The sequence below is a fragment of the Lissotriton vulgaris genome, chromosome 11 (genome assembly GCF_964263255.1).
Source record: "Lissotriton vulgaris chromosome 11, aLisVul1.2, whole genome shotgun sequence".
NCBI lineage: Eukaryota > Metazoa > Chordata > Amphibia > Caudata > Salamandridae > Lissotriton > Lissotriton vulgaris.
Window position 1 is genome coordinate 483,800,069 of NC_141699.1, and position 16,207 is coordinate 483,816,275.

Below are 16,207 nucleotides of genomic sequence, written 5' to 3' on the forward strand. Positions count from 1 at the left end.
CAAGACACGCTTCATAAAAAAAAGTACTCTTTTCATGACTTGTCTAGATCAGGTAGGACAGGTCCAGACTACAAACCCTTCCGAGGCACCTGCTCTCTAAAACACTTCCTGGGTGTGGAAATTGTCTCAATGTTTACATCTAGTTTGAGTTTTTGCAGTTTAACTCTGTGACTTGATGAGGATTGCGTAATGAGAAGTGAACATTTACTTAACTTAACCAAATGGTGTTCATGCAAAATCTCATGCCGCTGCAAGCAGGATTCGAACCTACGTGGGGAAACCCGATTGGATTTCAAGTCCAACGCCTTAACCACTCGGCCATCGCAGCTGCGTGAGTATGATGTCACAGTTGTCGTATACGAGCCATGCACTACTCACGTCAGGCCGAGACATAAAAAATAAAGTAACAGAAGGACGGGACACGTACCAGCAGTGCCCTGTTGTCCTCACTTATTTGGCATGCTTTCATACAATTAATAAAAATAGCAATACGCATCACTCAAAGTGAGTGACAGGGCACCGATGAGGGGTAATCAATCACTGCACATTTCTATCCTCGTTTCCCTATATTACGGCGTTGGCAACGGGCCCTTAAGTGTACTCAGAAAGAGTCCAAAAGCTTAAACAAGACACGCTTCATAAAAAAAAGTACTCTTTTCATGACTTGTCTAGATCAGGCAGGACAGGTCCAGACTACGAACCCTTCCGAGCCACCTGCTCTCTAAAACACTCCCTGGGTGTGGAAATTGTCTCAATGTTTACATCTAGTTTGAGTTTTTGCCATTTAACTCTGTGACTTGATGAGGATTGCGTAACGAGAAGTGAACATTTCCTTAACTAAACCAAATGGTGTTCATGCAAAATCTCATGACGCTACAAGCAGGATTTGAACCTACGCGGGGAAACCCCAATGGATTTCAAGTGCAACGCCTTAACCACTCGGCCATCGCAGCTGCGAGAGTATGATGGCACAGTTGTCGTATACGAGCCATGCACTACTCACGTCAGGCCGAGACATAAAAAATAAAGTAACAGAAGGACGGGGCACGTACCAGCAGTGCCCTGTTGTCCTCACTTATTTTGCATGCTTTGATACAATTAATAAAAATAGCAATACGCATCACTCAAAGTGAGTGACAGGGCACCGATGAGCGGTAATCAATCACTGCACATTTCTATCCTCGTTTCCCTATATTACGGCGGTGGCAACGGGCCCTTAAGTGTACTCAGAAAGAGTCCAAAAGCTTAAACAAGACACGCTTCATAAAAAAAGTACTCTTTTCATGACTTGTCTAGATCAGGCAGGACAGGTCCAGACTACGAACCCTTCCGAGCCACCTGCTCTCTAAAACACTTCCTAGGTGTGGAAATTGTTTTAATGTTTACATCTAGTTTGAGTTTTTGCCATTTAACTCTGTGACTTGATGAGGATTGCGTAACGAGAAGTGAACATTTCCTTAACTAAACCAAATGGTGTTCATGCAAAATCATACTACGCTGCAAGCAGGATTCGAACCTGCGCAGGGAAACCCCATTGGATTTCGAGTCCAACGCCTTAATCAGTCGGCCATCGCAGCTGCATGAGTATGATGTCACTGTTGTCGTATACGAGCCATGCTCTGCTCATGTCAGGCGGAGACCAAAAAAATTAAGTAACGGAAGGACGGGGCACGTACCAGCAGTGCCCTGTTGTCCTCGCTTATTTTGCATGCTTTCATACAATTAATAAAAATAGCAACATGCATCACTCAAAGTGAGTGAAAGGGCACAGATGAGTGGTAATCAATCACTGCATGTTTCTACCCACTTTTCCCTATATTACGGCGGTGGTAACAGGCCCTTAAGTGTACTATGAAAGAGTCCAAAAGCCTAAACAAGACATGCATCATAAAAAAAAGTACTCTTTTCATGACTTGTCTAGATCAGGCAGGACAGGTCCAGACTACAAACCCTTCCGAGCCACCAGCTCTCTTAAACACTTCCTGGGTGTGGAAATTGTCTCAATGTTTACATCTAGTTTGAGTTTTTTCCATTTAACTCTGTGACTTGATGAGGATTGCGAACAAGAAGTGAACATTTCCTTAACTAAACCAAATGGTGTTCATGCAAAATCTCATGACGCTGCAAGCAGGATTCGAACCAGCGCAGGGAAACCCCATTGGATTTCGAGTCCAACGCCTTAACCACTCGGCCATCGCAGCTGCGTGAGTATGATGTCACTGTTGTCGTATACGAGCCATACTCTGCTCATGTCAGGCCGAGACCAAAAAATAAAGTAACAGAAGGACGGGGCACGTACCAGCAGTGCCCTGTTGTCCTCACTTATTTTGCATGCTTTCATACAATTAATAAAAATAGCAACATGCATCACTCAAAGTGAGTGAAAGGGCACCGATGAGCGGTAATCAATCACTGCACATTTCTATCCTCGTTTCCCTATATTACAGCGGTGGTAACGGGCCCTTAAGTGTACTCAGAAAGAGTCCAAAAGCTTAAACAAGACACGCTTCATAAAAAAAAGTACTCTTTTCATGACTTGTCTAGATCAGGCAGGACAGGTCCAGACTACGAACCCTTCCGAGCCACCTGCTCTCTAAAACACTTCCTGAGTGTGGAAATTGTCTCAATGTTTACATCTAGTTTGAGTTTTTGCAGTTTAACTCTGTGACTTGATGAGGATTGCGTAATGAGAAGTGAACATTTACTTAACTAAACCAAATGGTGTTCATGCAAAATCTCATGCCGCTGCAAGCAGGATTCAAACCTACGCAGGGAAACCCCATTGGATTTCAAGTCCAACTCCTTAACCACTCGGCCATCGCAGCTGCGTGAGTATGATGTCACAGTTGTCGTATACGAGCCATGCACTACTCACGTCAGGCCGAGATATAGAAAATAAAGTAACAGAAGGATGGGACACGTACCAGCAGTGCCCTGTTGTCCTCACTTATTTGGCATGCTTTCATACAATTAATAAAAATAGCAATACGCATCACTCAAAGTGAGTGACAGGGCACCGATGAGCGGTAATCAATCACTGCACATTTCTATCCTCGTTTCCCTATATTACGGCGGTGGCAACGGGCCCTTAAGTGTACTCAGAAAGAGTCCAAAAGCTTAAACAAGACAAGCTTCATAAAAAAAAGTACTCTTTTCATGACTTGTCTAGATCAGGCAGGACAGGTCCAGACTACGAACCCTTCCGAGCCACCTGCTCTCTAAAACACTTCCTGGGTGTGGAAATTGTCTCGATGTTTACATCTAGTTTGAGTTTTTGCCATTTAACTCTGTGACTTGATGAGGATTGCGTAACGAGAAGTGAACATTTCCTTAACTAAACCAAATGATGTTCATGCAAAATCTCATGACGCTACAAGCAGGATTCGAACCTACACGGGGAAACCCTATTGGATTTCAAGTCCAACGCCTTAACCACTCGGCCATCGCAGCTGCGTGAGTATGATGTCACTGTTGTCGTATACGAGCCATGCGCTACTCATGTCCGGTCGAGACCTAAAAAATAAAGTAACGGAAGGACGGGGCACATACCAGCAGTGCCCTGTTGTCCTCACTTATTTCGCATACTTTCATACAATTAATAAAAATAGCAATATGCATCACTCAAAATGAGTGACAGGGCACAGATGAGCGGTAATCAACCACTGCACATTTCTACCCTCGTTTCCATATATTACGGCGGTGGCAACGGGCCCTTAAGTGTACTCAGAAAGAGTCCAAAAGCCTAAACAAGACACGCTTCATAAAAAAAATTACTCATTTCGTAACTTGTCTAGATCAGGCAGGATAGGTCCAGACTACAAACCCTTCCGAGCCACCTGCTCTCTAAAACACTTCCTAGGTGTGGAAATTGTTTCAATGTTTACATCTAGTTTGAGTTTTTGCCATTTAACTCTGTGACTTGATGAGGATTGCGTAACGAGAAGTGAACATTTCCTTAACTAAACCAAATGGTGTTCATGCAAAATCACACTACGCTGATGACACACAGCTGGTCATCACACTCTCAGAAGGTCCCTCACCCTCAGCAACCAAATTCAGAGATGGCCTCGCGGCAGTCGCACAATGGATGACACTCAACTGCCTTCAGCTTAACGCCGGAAAAACGGAGGTCCTCCTCCTGGGAAAAAACCCCTCCCTCTGGAACCATCACTGGTGGCCCTCTGTGCTTGGCCCCACCCCCGTGCCAAAAGAAGTCGTCAAAAACCTTGGTGTTTGGCTCGACCCCTCACTTAGCTTTCAGTCCCACACCAAGAAAGTGGCATCCACGTGTGTGGGTCTCATGAGGAGCCTTTACCCCATACTCGGTTTTTTTGACGCAAAGACCCGCCAACTCATTATGCAAGCCATGATCCTTGCCCGGCTGGACTACGCTAATGTCCTGCTCTTGGGGGCAAACAAAGCTGAACTAGCAAGACTGCAGCGAATCCAGAACTCGGCCGCCAGAGCAGTGGTAGGGCTCCCACGCAGGTGCTCTGCCAGGCTCACCATTCGAAATTTGCACTGGCTGCCAATCGAATCACGGATCCAATTCAAAACATTGACTATGGCATTTAAAATCCTCAAGTCGGACTGCCCTGAACTCCTGCGCCCACTCCTGGTACCATACACGCCCCAGCGCAACCTGCGCTCTCTGGGACAACACCTCGTGATGGTCCCCCGAACTAAGCTCTGCAGACAGGGCGGACGCTCCTTTAAGGTCCTAGGTGCTAAGCTTTGGAACTCCCTACCTCCGCACATCCGCGCCCTTTCCAATCTGATTGCTTTCCGAAAAGCACTCAAAACCCATCTTTTCACTGTCATCTAACCCCTCTGCTGATTCCCCCCCCCCCCCCCCCCCTCAGGTACTGGTTAGGATCAGCGCCGGGACGCTCCGTTGCTGGGGCAGCTGTTTGCGCTTAACAAATAAAAAAATAAAATTAAAAAAAAAGCAGGATTTAAACGTGCGCAGGGAAACCCCATTGGATTTCGAGTCCAACGCCTTAACCACTCGGCCATCGCAGCTGCATGAGTATGATGTCACTGTTGTCGTATACGAGCCATGCTCTGCTCATGTCAGGCGGAGACCAAAAAAATAAAGTAACGGAAGGACGGGGCATGTACCAGCAGTGCCCTGTTGTCCTCACTTATTTTGCATGCTTTCATACCATTAATAAAAATAGCAACATGCATCACTCAAAGTGAGTGAAAGGGCACAGATGAGTGGTAATCAATCACTGCATGTTTCTACCCACTTTTCCCTATATTACGGCGGTGGTAACAGGCCCTTAAGTGTACTAAGAAAGAGTCCAAAAGCCTAAACAAGACATGCATCATAAAAAAAAGTACTCTTTTCATGACTTGTCTAGATCATGCAGGACAGGTCCAGACTACAAACCCTTCTGAGCCACCAGCTCTCTAAAACACTTCCTGGGTGTGGAAATTGTCTCAATGTTTACATCTAGTTTGAGTTTTTTCCATTTAACTCTGTAACTTGATGAGGATTGCGAACAAGAAGTGAACATTTCCTTAACTAAACCAAATGGTGTTCATGCAAAATCACACTACCCTGCAAGCAGGATTCGAACCTGCGCAGGGAAACCCCATTGGATTTTGAGTCCAACGCCTTAACCACTCGGCCATCGCAGCTGCATGAGTATAATGTCACTGTTGTCGTATACGAGCCATACTCTGCTCATGTCAGGCCGAGACCAAAAAACAAAGTAACAGAAGGACGGGGCACGTACCAGCAGTGCCCTGTTGTCCTCACTTATTTTGCATGCTTTCAGACAATTAATAAAAATAGCAATACGCATCACTCAAAGTGAGTGACAGGGCACCGATGAGCGGTAATCAATCACTGCAGATTTCTATCCTCGTTTCCCTATATTACGGCGGTGGCAACGGGCCCTTAAGTGTACTCAGAAAGAGTCCAAAAGCTTAAACAAGACACGCTTCATAAAAAAAAGTACTCTTTTCATGACTTGTCTAGATCAGGCAGGACAGGTCCAGACTACGAACCCTTCCGAGCCACCTGCTCTCTAAAACACTTCCTGAGTGTGGAAATTGTCTCAATGTTTACATCTAGTTTGAGTTTTTGCAGTTTAACTCTGTGACTTGATGAGGATTGCGTAATGAGAAGTGAACATTTACTTAACTAAACCAAATGGTGTTCATGCAAAATCTCATGCCGCTGCAAGCAGGATTCAAACCTACGCAGGGAAACCTCATTGGATTTCAAGTCCAACGCCTTAACCACTCGGCCATCGCAGCTGCGTGAGTATGATGTCACTGTTGTCGTATACGAGCCATGCGCTACTCATGTCAGGTCGAGACCTAAAAAATAAAGTAACGGAAGGACGGGGCACATACCAGCAGTGCCCTGTTGTCCTCACTTATTTCGCATACTTTCATACAATTAATAAAAATAGCAATATGCATCACTCAAAATGAGTGACAGGGCACAGATGAGCGGTAATCAATCACTGCACATTTCTACCCTCGTTTCCATATATTACGGCGGTGGCAACGGGCCCTTAAGTGTACTCAGAAAGAGTCCAAAAGCCTAAACAAGACACGCTTCATAAAAAAAATTACTCATTTCGTAACTTGTCTAGATCAGGCAGGATAGGTCCAGACTACAAACCCTTCCGAGCCACCTGCTCTCTAAAACACTTCCTAGGTGTGGAAATTGTTTCAATGTTTACATCTAGTTTGAGTTTTTGCCATTTAACTCTGTGACTTGATGAGGATTGCGTAACGAGAAGTGATCATTTCCTTAACTAAACCAAATGGTGTTCATGCAAAATCACACTACGCTGCAAGCAGGATTCGAACCTGCGCAGGGAAACCCCATTGGATTTCGAGTCCAACACCTTAACCACTCGGCCATCGCAGCTATATGAGTATGATGTCACTGTTGTCGTATACGAGCCATGCTCTGCTCATGTCAGGCGGAGACCAAAAAAATAAAGTAACGGAAGGACGGGGCACGTACCAGCAGTGCCCTGTTGTCCTTCATTATTTTGCATGCTTTCATACAATTAATAAAAATAGCAACATGCATCACTCAAAGTGAGTGAAAGGGCACAGATGAGTGGTAATCAATCACTGCATGTTTCTACCCACTTTTCCCTATATTACGGCGGTGGTAACAGGCCCTTAAGTGTACTAAGAAAGAGTCCAAAAGCCTAAACAAGACATGCATCATAAAAAAAAAGTACTCTTTTCATGACTTGTCTAGATCAGGCAGGACAGGTCCAGACTACAAACCCTTCTGAGCCACCAGCTCTCTAAAACACTTCCTGGGTGTGGAAATTGTCTCAATGTTTACTTCTAGTTTGAGTTTTTGCCATTTAACTCTGTGACTTGATGAGGATTGCGTAACGAGAAGTGATCATTTCCTTAACTAAACCAAATGGTGTTCATGCAAAATCACACTACGCTGCAAGCAGGATTCGAATCTGCGCAGGGAAACCCCATTGGATTTCGAGTCCAACGCCTTAACCACTCGGCCATCGCAGCTATATGAGTATGATGTCACTGTTGTCGTATACGAGCCATGCTCTGCTCATGTCAGGCGGAGACCAAAAAAATAAAGTAACGGAAGGACGGGGCACGTACCAGCAGTGCCCTGTTGTCCTTCATTATTTTGCATGCTTTCATACAATTAATAAAAATAGCAACATGCATCACTCAAAGTGAGTGAAAGGGCACAGATGAGTGGTAATCAATCACTGCATGTTTCTACCCACTTTTCCCTATATTACGGCGGTGGTAACAGGCCCTTAAGTGTACTAAGAAAGAGTCCAAAAGCCTAAACAAGACATGCATTATAAAAAAAAGTACTCTTTTCATGACTTGTCTAGATCAGGCAGGACAGGTCCAGACTACAAACCCTTCTGAGCCACCAGCTCTCTAAAACACTTCCTGGGTGTGGAAATTGTCTCAATGTTTACATCTAGTTTGAGTTTTTTCCATTTAACTCTGTAACTTGAGGATTGTGAACAAGAAGTGAACATTTCCTTAACTAAACCAAATGGTGTTCATGCAAAATCACACTACGCTGCAAGCAGGATTCGAACCTGCGCAGGGAAACCCCATTGGATTTCGAGTCCAACGCCTTAACCACTCGGCCATCGCAGCTGCATGAGTATGATGTCACTGTTGTCGTATACGAGCCATACTCTGCTCATGTCAGGCCGAGACCAAAAAATAAAGTAACAGAAGGACGGGGCACGTACCAGCAGTGCCCTGTTGTCCTCACTTATTTTGCATGCTTTCATACAATTAATAAAAATAGCAACATGCATCACTCAAAGTGAGTGAAAAGGCACAGATGAGTGGTAATCAATCATTGCGCATTTCTACCCTCTTTTCCCTATATTACGGCGGTGGTAACGGGCCCTTAAGTGTACTAAGAAAGAGTCCAAAAGCCTAAACAAGACACGCTTCATAAAAAAATAATTACTCTTTTCATGACTTGTCTAGATCATGCTGGACAGGTCCAGACTACGAACCCTTCCGAGGCACCTGCTCTCTAAAACACTTCCTGGGTGTGGAAATTGTCTCAATGTTTACATCTAGTTTGAGTTTTTGCCGTTTAACTCTGTGACTTGATGAGGATTGCGTAACAAGAAGTAAACATTTACTTAACTAAACCAAATGGTGTTCATGCAAAATCACACTACGCTGCAAGCAGGATTCGAACCTGCGCAGGGAAACCCCATTGGATTTCAAGTCCAACGCCTTAACCACTCGGCCATCGCAGCTGCGTCCGTATGATGTCACAGTTGTCGTATAGGAGCCATGCACTACTAACGTCAGGCCGAGACATAAAAAATAAAGTTACAGAAGGACGGGGCACGTACCAGCAGTGCCCTGTTGTCCTCACTTATTTTGCATGCTTTCATACAATTAATAAAAATAGCAATATGCATCACTCAAAGTGAGTGACAGGGCACCGATGAGCGGTAATCAATCACTGCACATTTCTATCCTCGTTTCCCTATATCACGGCGGTGGCAACGGGCCCTTAAGTGTACTCAGAAAGAGTCCAAAAGCTTAAACAAGACACGCTTCATAAAAAAAAGTACTCTTTTCATGACTTGTCTAGATCAGGTAGGACAGGTCCAGACTACAAACCCTTCCGAGGCACCTGCTCTCTAAAACACTTCCTGGGTGTGGAAATTGTCTCAATGTTTACATCTAGTTTGAGTTTTTGCAGTTTAACTCTGTGACTTGATGAGGATTGCGTAATGAGAAGTGAACATTTACTTAACTTAACCAAATGGTGTTCATGCAAAATCTCATGCCGCTGCAAGCAGGATTCGAACCTACGTGGGGAAACCCGATTGGATTTCAAGTCCAACGCCTTAACCACTCGGCCATCGCAGCTGCGTGAGTATGATGTCACAGTTGTCGTATACGAGCCATGCACTACTCACGTCAGGCCGAGACATAAAAAATAAAGTAACAGAAGGACGGGACACGTACCAGCAGTGCCCTGTTGTCCTCACTTATTTGGCATGCTTTCATACAATTAATAAAAATAGCAATACGCATCACTCAAAGTGAGTGACAGGGCACCGATGAGCGGTAATCAATCACTGCACATTTCTATCCTCGTTTCCCTATATTACGGCGTTGGCAACGGGCCCTTAAGTGTACTCAGAAAGAGTCCAAAAGCTTAAACAAGACACGCTTCATAAAAAAAAGTACTCTTTTCATGACTTGTCTAGATCAGGCAGGACAGGTCCAGACTACGAACCCTTCCGAGCCACCTGCTCTCTAAAACACTCCCTGGGTGTGGAAATTGTCTCAATGTTTACATCTAGTTTGAGTTTTTGCCATTTAACTCTGTGACTTGATGAGGATTGCGTAACGAGAAGTGAACATTTCCTTAACTAAACCAAATGGTGTTCATGCAAAATCTCATGACGCTACAAGCAGGATTTGAACCTACGCGGGGAAACCCCAATGGATTTCAAGTCCAACGCCTTAACCACTCGGCCATCGCAGCTGCGAGAGTATGATGGCACAGTTGTCGTATACGAGCCATGCACTACTCACGTCAGGCCGAGACATAAAAAATAAAGTAACAGAAGGACGGGGCACGTACCAGCAGTGCCCTGTTGTCCTCACTTATTTTGCATGCTTTGATACAATTAATAAAAATAGCAATACGCATCACTCAAAGTGAGTGACAGGGCACCGATGAGCGGTAATCAATCACTGCACATTTCTATCCTCGTTTCCCTATATTACGGCGGTGGCAACGGGCCCTTAAGTGTACTCAGAAAGAGTCCAAAAGCTTAAACAAGACACGCTTCATAAAAAAAGTACTCTTTTCATGACTTGTCTAGATCAGGCAGGACAGGTCCAGACTACGAACCCTTCCGAGCCACCTGCTCTCTAAAACACTTCCTAGGTGTGGAAATTGTTTTAATGTTTACATCTAGTTTGAGTTTTTGCCATTTAACTCTGTGACTTGATGAGGATTGCGTAACGAGAAGTGAACATTTCCTTAACTAAACCAAATGGTGTTCATGCAAAATCATACTACGCTGCAAGCAGGATTCGAACCTGCGCAGGGAAACCCCATTGGATTTCGAGTCCAACGCCTTAACCAGTCGGCCATCGCAGCTGCATGAGTATGATGTCACTGTTGTCGTATACGAGCCATGCTCTGCTCATGTCAGGCGGAGACCAAAAAAATTAAGTAACGGAAGGACGGGGCACGTACCAGCAGTGCCCTGTTGTCCTCACTTATTTCGCATACTTTCATACAATTAATAAAAATAGCAATACGCATCACTCAAAGTGAGTGACAGGGCACCGATGAGTGGTAATCAATCACTGCACATTTCTATCCTCGTTTCCCTATATTACGGCGGTGGCAACAGGCCCTTAAGTGTACTCAGAAAGAGTCCAAAAGCTTAAAGAAGACACACTTCATAAAAAAAAGCACTCTTTTCATGACTTGTCTAGATCAGGCAGGACAGGTCCAGACTACAAACCCTTCCGAGGCACCAGCTCTCTAAAACACTTCCTAGGTGTGGAAATTGTTTCAATGTTTACATCTAGTTTGAGTTTTTGCCGTTTAACTCTGTGACTTGATGAGGATTGCGTAATGAGAAGTGAACATTTACTTAACTAAACCAAATGGTGTTCATGCAAAATCTCATGACGCTGCAAGCAGGATTCGAACCTACGCGGGGAAACCCCATTGGATTTCAAGTCCAACGCCTTAACCACTCGGCCATCGCAGCTGCGTCCGTATGATGTCACGGTTGTCGTATACGAGCCATGCACTACTCACGTCAGGCCGAGACATAAAAAATAAAGTTACAGAAGGACGGGGCACGTACCAGCAGTGCCCTGTTGTCCTCACTTATTTTGCGTGCTTTCATACAATTAATAAAAATAGCAATATGCATCACTCAAAGTGAGTGACAGGGCACCGATGAGCGGTAATCAATCACTGCACATTTCTATCCTCGTTTCCCTATATCACGGCGGTGGCAACGGGCCCTTAAGTGTACTCAGAAAGAGTCCAAAAGCTTAAACAAGACACGCTTCATAAAAAAAAGTACTCTTTTCATGACTTGTCTAGATCAGGTAGGACAGGTCCAGACTACAAACCCTTCCGAGGCACCTGCTCTCTAAAACACTTCCTGGGTGTGGAAATTGTCTCAATGTTTACATCTAGTTTGAGTTTTTGCAGTTTAACTCTGTGACTTGATGAGGATTGCGTAATGAGAAGTGAACATTTACTTAACTTAACCAAATGGTGTTCATGCAAAATCTAATGCCGCTGCAAGCAGGATTCGAACCTACGTGGGGAAACCCGATTGGATTTCAAGTCCAACGCCTTAACCACTCGGCCATCGCAGCTGCGTGAGTATGATGTCACAGTTGTCGTATACGAGCCATGCACTACTCACGTCAGGCCGAGACATAAAAAATAAAGTAACAGAAGGACGGGACACGTACCAGCAGTGCCCTGTTGTCCTCACTTATTTGGCATGCTTTCATACAATTAATAAAAATAGCAATACGCATCACTCAAAGTGAGTGACAGGGCACCGATGAGCGGTAATCAATCACTGCACATTTCTATCCTCGTTTCCCTATATTACGGCGTTGGCAACGGGCCCTTAAGTGTACTCAGAAAGAGTCCAAAAGCTTAAACAAGACACGCTTCATAAAAAAAAGTACTCTTTTCATGACTTGTCTAGATCAGGCAGGACAGGTCCAGACTACGAACCCTTCCGAGCCACCTGCTCTCTAAAACACTCCCTGGGTGTGGAAATTGTCTCAATGTTTACATCTAGTTTGAGTTTTTGCCATTTAACTCTGTGACTTGATGAGGATTGCGTAACGAGAAGTGAACATTTCCTTAACTAAACCAAATGGTGTTCATGCAAAATCTCATGACGCTACAAGCAGGATTTGAACCTACGCGGGGAAACCCCAATGGATTTCAAGTCCAACGCCTTAACCACTCGGCCATCGCAGCTGCGAGAGTATGATGGCACAGTTGTCGTATACGAGCCATGCACTACTCACGTCAGGCCGAGACATAAAAAATAAAGTTACAGAAGGACGGGGCACGTACCAGCAGTGCCCTGTTGTCCTCACTTATTTTGCATGCTTTCATACAATTAATAAAAATAGCAATATGCATCACTCAAAGTGAGTGACAGGGCACCGATGAGCGGTAATCAATCACTGCACATTTCTATCCTCGTTTCCCTATATCACGGCGGTGGCAACGGGCCTTTAAGTGTACTAAGAGTCCAAAAGCCTAAACAAGACACGCTTCATAAAAAAAATAATTACTCTTTTCGTGACTTGTCTAGATTATGCAGGACAGGTCCAGACTACGAACCCTTCCGAGGCACCTGCTCTCTAAAACACTTCCTGGGTGTGGAAATTGTCTCAATGTTTACATCTAGTTTGAGTTTTTTCCATTTAACTCTGTAACTTGATGAGGATTGCGAACAAGAAGTGAACATTTCCTTAACTAAACCAAATGGTGTTCATGCAAAATCACACTACCCTGCAAGCAGGATTCGAACCTGCGCAGGGAAACCCCATTGGATTTTGAGTCCAACGCCTTAACCACTCGGCCATCGCAGCTGCATGAGTATAATGTCACTGTTGTCGTATACGAGCCATACTCTGCTCATGTCAGGCCGAGACCAAAAAATAAAGTAACAGAAGGACGGGGCACGTACCAGCAGTGCCCTGTTGTCCTCACTTATTTTGCATGCTTTCAGACAATTAATAAAAATAGCAATACGCATCACTCAAAGTGAGTGACAGGGCACCGATGAGCGGTAATCAATCACTGCAGATTTCTATCCTCGTTTCCCTATATTACGGCGGTGGCAACGGGCCCTTAAGTGTACTCAGAAAGAGTCCAAAAGCTTAAACAAGACACGCTTCATAAAAAAAAGTACTCTTTTCATGACTTGTCTAGATCAGGCAGGACAGGTCCAGACTACGAACCCTATCGAGCCACCTGCTCTCTAAAACACTTCCTGAGTGTGGAAATTGTCTCAATGTTTACATCTAGTTTGAGTTTTTGCAGTTTAACTCTGTGACTTGATGAGGATTGCGTAATGAGAAGTGAACATTTACTTAACTAAACCAAATGGTGTTCATGCAAAATCTCATGCCGCTGCAAGCAGGATTCAAACCTACGCAGGGAAACCTCATTGGATTTCAAGTCCAACGCCTTAACCACTCGGCCATCGCAGCTGCGTGAGTATGATGTCACTGTTGTCGTATACGAGCCATGCGCTACTCATGTCAGGTCGAGACCTAAAAAATAAAGTAACGGAAGGACGGGGCACATACCAGCAGTGCCCTGTTGTCCTCACTTATTTCGCATACTTTCATACAATTAATAAAAATAGCAATATGCATCACTCAAAATGAGTGACAGGGCACAGATGAGCGGTAATCAATCACTGCACATTTCTACCCTCGTTTCCATATATTACGGCGGTGGGAACGGGCCCTTAAGTGTACTCAGAAAGAGTCCAAAAGCCTAAACAAGACACGCTTCATAAAAAAAATTACTCATTTCGTAACTTGTCTAGATCAGGCAGGATAGGTCCAGACTACAAACCCTTCCGAGCCACCTGCTCTCTAAAACACTTCCTAGGTGTGGAAATTGTTTCAATGTTTACATCTAGTTTGAGTTTTTGCCATTTAACTCTGTGACTTGATGAGGATTGCGTAACGAGAAGTGATCATTTCCTTAACTAAACCAAATGGTGTTCATGCAAAATCACACTACGCTGCAAGCAGGATTCGAACCTGCGCAGGGAAACCCCATTGGATTTCGAGTCCAACACCTTAACCACTCGGCCATCGCAGCTATATGAGTATGATGTCACTGTTGTCGTATACGAGCCATGCTCTGCTCATGTCAGGCGGAGACCAAAAAAATAAAGTAACGGAAGGACGGGGCACGTACCAGCAGTGCCCTGTTGTCCTTCATTATTTTGCATGCTTTCATACAATTAATAAAAATAGCAACATGCATCACTCAAAGTGAGTGAAAGGGCACAGATGAGTGGTAATCAATCACTGCATGTTTCTACCCACTTTTCCCTATATTACGGCGGTGGTAACAGGCCCTTAAGTGTACTAAGAAAGAGTCCAAAAGCCTAAACAAGACATGCATCATAAAAAAAAAGTACTCTTTTCATGACTTGTCTAGATCAGGCAGGACAGGTCCAGACTACAAACCCTTCTGAGCCACCAGCTCTCTAAAACACTTCCTGGGTGTGGAAATTGTCTCAATGTTTACTTCTAGTTTGAGTTTTTGCCATTTAACTCTGTGACTTGATGAGGATTGCGTAACGAGAAGTGATCATTTCCTTAACTAAACCAAATGGTGTTCATGCAAAATCACACTACGCTGCAAGCAGGATTCGAACCTGCGCAGGGAAACCCCATTGGATTTCGAGTCCAACGCCCTAACCACTCGGCCATCGCAGCTATATGAGTATGATGTCACTGTTGTCGTATACGAGCCATGCTCTGCTCATGTCAGGCGGAGACCAAAAAAATAAAGTAACGGAAGGACAGGGCACGTACCAGCAGTGCCCTGTTGTCCTTCATTATTTTGCATGCTTTCATACAATTAAGAAAAATAGCAACATGCATCACTCAAAGTGAGTGAAAGGGCACAGATGAGTGGTAATCAATCACTGCATGTTTCTACCCACTTTTCCCTATATTACGGCGGTGGTAACAGGCCCTTAAGTGTACTAAGAAAGAGTCCAAAAGCCTAAACAAGACATGCATCATAAAAAAAAGTACTCTTTTCATGACTTGTCTAGATCAGGCAGGACAGGTCCAGACTACAAACCCTTCTGAGCCACCAGCTCTCTAAAACACTTCCTGGGTGTGGAAATTGTCTCAATGTTTACATCTAGTTTGAGTTTTTTCCATTTAACTCTGTAACTTGAGGATTGTGAACAAGAAGTGAACATTTCCTTAACTAAACCAAATGGTGTTCATGCAAAATTACACTACGCTGCAAGCAGGATTCGAACCTGCGCAGGGAAACCCCATTGGATTTCGAGTCCAACGCCTTAACCACTCGGCCATCGCAGCTGCATGAGTATGATGTCACTGTTGTCGTATACGAGCCATACTCTGCTCATGTCAGGCCGAGACCAAAAAATAAAGTAACAGAAGGACGGGGCACGTACCAGCAGTGCCCTGTTGTCCTCACTTATTTTGCATGCTTTCATACAATTAATAAAAATAGCAACATGCATCACTCAAAGTGAGTGAAAAGGCACAGATGAGTGGTAATCAATCATTGCGCATTTCTACCCTCTTTTCCCTATATTACGGCGGTGGTAACGGGCCCTTAAGTGTACTAAGAAAGAGTCCAAAAGCCTAAACAAGACACGCTTCATAAAAAAATAATTACTCTTTTCATGACTTGTCTAGATCATGCTGGACAGGTCCAGACTACGAACCCTTCCGAGGCACCTGCTCTCTAAAACACTTCCTGGGTGTGGAAATTTTCTCAATGTTTACATCTAGTTTGAGTTTTTGCCGTTTAACTCTGTGACTTGATGAGGATTGCGTAACAAGAAGTAAACATTTAGTTAACTAAACCAAATGGTGTTCATGCAAAATCTCATGACGCTGCAAGCAGAATTCGAACTTACGC

The 16,207-nt window shown here is 44.3% G+C and overlaps 16 non-coding genes across 16 annotated transcripts; all 16 read right to left on the reverse strand.

Annotated features, from left to right (window-relative positions):
* Positions 1-246: 246 nt before the first annotated feature.
* On the reverse strand, positions 247-328 carry TRNAS-UGA (transfer RNA serine (anticodon UGA)). The gene has a single exon. It is a non-coding gene; the product is annotated as a tRNA-Ser (tRNA).
* Positions 329-1,495: 1,167 nt separating this feature from the next.
* TRNAS-CGA (transfer RNA serine (anticodon CGA)) lies at positions 1,496-1,577 on the reverse strand. The gene has a single exon. It is a non-coding gene; the product is annotated as a tRNA-Ser (tRNA).
* Positions 1,578-2,119: 542 nt separating this feature from the next.
* Positions 2,120-2,201, reverse strand: TRNAS-CGA (transfer RNA serine (anticodon CGA)). The gene has a single exon. It is a non-coding gene; the product is annotated as a tRNA-Ser (tRNA).
* Positions 2,202-5,564: 3,363 nt separating this feature from the next.
* TRNAL-CAA (transfer RNA leucine (anticodon CAA)) lies at positions 5,565-5,646 on the reverse strand. Its single transcript has one exon. It is a non-coding gene; the product is annotated as a tRNA-Leu (tRNA).
* A 1,167-nt stretch (positions 5,647-6,813) lies between these two features.
* TRNAS-CGA (transfer RNA serine (anticodon CGA)) lies at positions 6,814-6,895 on the reverse strand. The gene has a single exon. It is a non-coding gene; the product is annotated as a tRNA-Ser (tRNA).
* Positions 6,896-7,439: 544 nt separating this feature from the next.
* Positions 7,440-7,521, reverse strand: TRNAS-CGA (transfer RNA serine (anticodon CGA)). The gene has a single exon. It is a non-coding gene; the product is annotated as a tRNA-Ser (tRNA).
* A 539-nt stretch (positions 7,522-8,060) lies between these two features.
* TRNAS-CGA (transfer RNA serine (anticodon CGA)) lies at positions 8,061-8,142 on the reverse strand. Its single transcript has one exon. It is a non-coding gene; the product is annotated as a tRNA-Ser (tRNA).
* A 544-nt stretch (positions 8,143-8,686) lies between these two features.
* TRNAS-UGA (transfer RNA serine (anticodon UGA)) lies at positions 8,687-8,768 on the reverse strand. Its single transcript has one exon. It is a non-coding gene; the product is annotated as a tRNA-Ser (tRNA).
* A 543-nt stretch (positions 8,769-9,311) lies between these two features.
* Positions 9,312-9,393, reverse strand: TRNAS-UGA (transfer RNA serine (anticodon UGA)). The gene has a single exon. It is a non-coding gene; the product is annotated as a tRNA-Ser (tRNA).
* Positions 9,394-10,560: 1,167 nt separating this feature from the next.
* TRNAS-CGA (transfer RNA serine (anticodon CGA)) lies at positions 10,561-10,642 on the reverse strand. The gene has a single exon. It is a non-coding gene; the product is annotated as a tRNA-Ser (tRNA).
* A 543-nt stretch (positions 10,643-11,185) lies between these two features.
* Positions 11,186-11,267, reverse strand: TRNAS-UGA (transfer RNA serine (anticodon UGA)). Its single transcript has one exon. It is a non-coding gene; the product is annotated as a tRNA-Ser (tRNA).
* A 543-nt stretch (positions 11,268-11,810) lies between these two features.
* On the reverse strand, positions 11,811-11,892 carry TRNAS-UGA (transfer RNA serine (anticodon UGA)). The gene has a single exon. It is a non-coding gene; the product is annotated as a tRNA-Ser (tRNA).
* A 1,166-nt stretch (positions 11,893-13,058) lies between these two features.
* Positions 13,059-13,140, reverse strand: TRNAL-CAA (transfer RNA leucine (anticodon CAA)). The gene has a single exon. It is a non-coding gene; the product is annotated as a tRNA-Leu (tRNA).
* A 1,167-nt stretch (positions 13,141-14,307) lies between these two features.
* TRNAS-CGA (transfer RNA serine (anticodon CGA)) lies at positions 14,308-14,389 on the reverse strand. Its single transcript has one exon. It is a non-coding gene; the product is annotated as a tRNA-Ser (tRNA).
* Positions 14,390-14,933: 544 nt separating this feature from the next.
* TRNAS-CGA (transfer RNA serine (anticodon CGA)) lies at positions 14,934-15,015 on the reverse strand. The gene has a single exon. It is a non-coding gene; the product is annotated as a tRNA-Ser (tRNA).
* Positions 15,016-15,554: 539 nt separating this feature from the next.
* TRNAS-CGA (transfer RNA serine (anticodon CGA)) lies at positions 15,555-15,636 on the reverse strand. Its single transcript has one exon. It is a non-coding gene; the product is annotated as a tRNA-Ser (tRNA).
* Between the last annotated feature and the right edge of the window lie 571 nt (positions 15,637-16,207).